Source organism: Schistocerca serialis, chromosome 12, assembly GCF_023864345.2.
Source record: "Schistocerca serialis cubense isolate TAMUIC-IGC-003099 chromosome 12, iqSchSeri2.2, whole genome shotgun sequence".
In the NCBI taxonomy this organism is placed as follows: domain Eukaryota; kingdom Metazoa; phylum Arthropoda; class Insecta; order Orthoptera; family Acrididae; genus Schistocerca; species Schistocerca serialis.
In genome coordinates this window covers 86,827,101-86,831,655 of record NC_064649.1, presented here as the reverse complement: position 1 = coordinate 86,831,655, position 4,555 = coordinate 86,827,101, and the positions used below count along the sequence as shown (strand labels likewise).

At 45.9% G+C, this 4,555-nt stretch overlaps 1 pseudogene; it reads right to left on the bottom strand.

Moving 5' to 3' along the window:
• Nucleotides 1-4,208: 4,208 nt before the first annotated feature.
• Nucleotides 4,209-4,326, bottom strand: LOC126428533 (5S ribosomal RNA; annotated as a pseudogene).
• Between the last annotated feature and the right edge of the window lie 229 nt (nucleotides 4,327-4,555).

Sequence of the window (4,555 nt, the reverse complement as noted above, 5' to 3'; positions counted from 1 at the left end):
AGCAGTCAGGGCGAACAGGCTTAGATGGTGGGGTCATGTTACACGCATGGGAGAAGCAAGGTTACCCAAGAGACTCATGGGTTCAGCAGTAGAGGGTAGGAGGAGTCGGGGCAGACCAGGGAGAAGGTACCTGGATTCGGTTAAGAATGATTTTGAAGTAATAGGTTTAACATCAGAAGAGGCACCAATGTTAGCACTGAGTAGGGGATCATGGAGGAATCTTATAAGGGGGCTATGCTCCAGACTGAACGCTGAAAGGCATAATCAGTCTTAAATGATGATGATGATGATAATGATGATGATGATGATGATGATGATGATGATGATGATGATTATGGTTTTGATTTCTCTTGAAAAAGCTTATTCATCTTGCAAACTTGTTCATTATGTAAAAAAAACAAATTTAGGGTTATATATTGTTAAATAAACAGATTTTGTGAAAAGAAAGTTTACTGGTGGGTCCTCCCTTCCACATTTTCGTTGATTCCAGTGAGTACCCACGTATCGACCGGAAACGACTGATTTGCACTGATGAAACACACTATTTCATGTGACAATCACACGGAACGGTTTGGGTTTGTTGTACGGGTGGAGCAAGATACCAGGCGTCATGTGACTGGCAACAGTGAAATATCGACGCGGTGATGTTACAGCATAGGAGGATTTTTTGTGGTTAGATGGTGGTCCTCTTATTGCGGTTAAGAAAATACTAAATGCTCACGGATGTGAAGAAATTTTGCACCATTGTGTACTGCGTGCAGTAGAGCAACAAGCTGGAGACAGCGTTTGTATCAGTCTGTCAAAGCAGCCTGTCATATGGTGTCATCTGTCAAGCATGGGTTTGTGGAGAGTAACACTCTTGAAGAGGACCGGCTTGCCTGGAGTGTCGACACGAATCCACTGGAGCACCTTCGGGATGAATCACCACTCCTGCTTCGCTCCAGACACTCTCTGGTTTTAGGTCTTGAGGAAGAACGATGTAGACATTCAGATACCTCACTGAACGTGTCGCCAGCAGAGGTCTAGCTACACAACGCGATCAAAAGTATCCGGACACCTGGCTGAAAATGACTTACAAGTTCGTGGCGCCCTCCATCGGTGATGCTGGAACTCGGTATGGTGTTGGCCCACCCTTAGCCTTGATAGCTTCCACTCTCGCAGGCATACGTTTAATCAGGTGCTGGAAGGTTTCTTGCGGAATGGCAGTCCATTCTTCACGGAGTGCAGCACTGAGGAGGTATCGAAGTCGGTCGGTGAGGCCTGGCACGAGGCCAGGGTTCCAAAACATCCCAAAGGTGTTCTATAGGATTGACGTCACAACTCTGTGCAGGCCAGTCCATTACAGGGATGTTATTCTCGTGTAACGACTCTGCCACAAGCCATGCATTATGAACAGGTGCTCGACCGTGTTGAAAGATGCAATCGCCATCGGCGAATTGCTCTTCTACACTGGGAAGCAAAAAGCTTCTTAAAACATCAATGTAGGCCTGTAATGTGATAGTGCCACGCAAAACAACAAGGGGTACAATCCCCCATCACGCAAAACACGACCTCACCATAACACCAGCGCCTATGAATTTTACTCTTGACACTACAGACGCTGGCAGATGACGTTCACCGGGCATTCGCCATACCCACACTCTACCATCAGATCACAACATTATGTACCGTGATTCGTCACTCCACACAACGTTTCTCCACTGTTCAATGGTCCAATGTTTACGCTCCTTACACTAAGCGAGGCGTCGTTTGGCATGTACCAGCGTGATGTGTGGTTTATGAGCAGCCGCTCGACCGTGAAATCCAAGTTTTGTCACCCCCCGCCTAACTGTCATAGTACTTGCAGTGGATCCTGATGCAGTTTGGCATTCCTGTCTGGATAGATGTCTGCCTATTACACATTATGACACTCTTCAACTGTCGGCGGTCTCTGTCAGTCAACAGGCGAGGTCGGCCTGTACGCTTTTGTGCTGTAGTCCTTTCACGTTTCTACTTCACTATCACATCGGAAACAGTGTACCTATGCATGTTTAGGAGTGTAGAAATCGTACGTATAGACGTATGACACAAGTGACACCCAATCAGCTGGCCTCGTTCAAAGTCCGTGACTTCCGCGGAGCTCTCTCTCGACATCTAATGACTACTGAGGTCGCTGATATGGAGTACCTGGCAGTAGGTGGCAGCACAATGCACATAATATGAAAAATGTATGTTTTTCGGGGCGTCTGGATACTTTTGATCATATAGTGTATCACAGATGCAATGAATGGACACACCACCTTAATGTCTACTAACAGGTGTTTGGTTGATTCGGGGGAAGCGACCAAACAGCGAAGTCATCGGTCCCATAAGCTTATGAAGGGATGGGGAAGGAAGTCGGCCGTGCCCTTTCAAAGGAACCATTTTGGCATTTGCCTGAAGCTACGTAAGCGAATCTCGGAAAACCTATGCCAGGATGGCTGGACGAGGATTTGAACCGTCGTTCTCCCGAATGTGAGTCCAGCCCGCTAACCACTGCGCCACTCGGTACTAACAGACGTCCTAATACATCTGATCAGATAGTGTGTATTAGACAGGCAGAAATACACTACTTGCCACTGGAATTGCAACGACAGGAAAATAACGAGTTTCTCATTTTTGTGCATGTAGGGTGTAGAAGTATGTGTATAATATTAAACTTACATCACAGGCTTCGACATGGTTGCGGATTAAAACAGTGGTCGAGGAAGTGTAGAATATTTTTTTTATTTTCGGAAACGATCACAAAACTTCTTAGGCTACCGGTTTCGGTCAGCAACGACTATCTTCAAATCTGCAGCAAAGGATGGGAAATCAAATATGCCGTAACAAAAAATTGTTACGGTCATGGATGGGGAACATGCATACCTGTTTTATTACATGTCCTAATACAGTATAGTAAAGCCTAGTGGCATCGTCACAAAATACACACAAAATAAGCTTACCATCGTTACAGATATTTTAAATACTTTTACACCATATTTTAAATACGTGTGATAGTGCTAAGCTGATTTTGTGTATATGTTGTGACCACGCCACTATGTTTTTTTTAATATAAGGACGCGTAATAAAACAAGTGTGCCTTGTCATATTTTAAGTGCATGTTCCCCATCCATGAAAGCAATATTTTTCGTTATGGTATATTTCATTGTTTTAAGGTGTAATCTGCCCACTAGCTGCATTTCATTTCCTACGTTTTGCTGCAGATCTGAAGATTGTCATTGCTGACCAGAATCGGTAGTCTAAGGAACAAAAGTTTCTTGATAATTGACAGAAATAAAAGAAACTTATTAAATTTCTAGATAATTTGCGAGTATACAGCTTTAACAGTCCAGGTGGCACAGTGGTTAACACAGCTGTCTAGTAAGCAGGTTGCAGTCCCGCTCCAATACACATCAAGTCCCGATGCAGATGAAATCAGTTCCTTCCTCTCCTTTCTCACTCTTACCTTCCTCTGCAACATACATAAAAGGCTTATTACCTGCATTTGTCCACCCCTGGTAGCTGAGTAATCAGCATGACGGAATGTCATACCTAACGGTCCGAGTTAGATTCGCGGCTGGGTTGGAGATTTTCTCCTCTCAGGGACTGGTTGTTGAGTTGTCCATATCACCATTATTTCATCCCCATCAACATGCAAGTCGCTGAAGTGGTGTCAAGTCGGAGGACTTGCACCAGGCGAACGGTCTACCCGATGGGAGGCCCTAGCCACACGGCCTTCCCATTTTACCTGCATATAATAATTCCTCCTGTCTTTTGTAAATAACTAATTGTGCTGGCACAAGCTGGCGCCACCACAACAGCCAGCAGAGAGGTTGTGAGAAGATCAGTAGAGGCCAATGACAGACTGACAAGAAACGCGCCGCCAACACCCTCTGGGCCGCCAGTATTTAGATCTCTGCCACGGACTGGAGGGCCAGTGTGTTCCAGTCAGTCATCCACAGAGTTAACGAGTCAAGCCATCAGCTGCAGCTCAGTGGGGGTTGCAGTTAAAGCACTCCATCTTCAGGCCACAAGTGGCCCATCGGGACCATCCGACCGCCGTGTCATCCTCAGATGAGGATGCGGATAGGAGGAGCGTGTGGTCAGCACACCGCTCTCCCGGTCGTTATGATAGTTTTCTTTGACCGGAGCCGCTACTATTCGGTCGAGTAGCTCCTCAATTGACACCAGCAGTGCACCCTGAAAAAAGGCAACAGTGCATGGCTGCCCGGACGGTCACCCATCCAAATGCCGGCCACACCCGACAGTGCTTAACTTCGGTGATCTGACGGGAACCGGTGTATCCACTGCGGCAAGGCCGTTGTCCACACTTGCAGTTAGCTCCGCCTCTATCTCAGAGAGAGGCAGCATCTAGCGACCAGAATAATGTCATGACGCCAATAATTATTCTTATGTAAGATTGCTTATGAGGATGAAGTTCAGTTTCAATTATTCTTGTTCCAGTGAGGAACTGGCGACCGTTGGTTATTTCATTAATGACAAACTTCGAAAACCTTTCACCCAAATTTTACACTAACTACTGTTAATTAAAAAA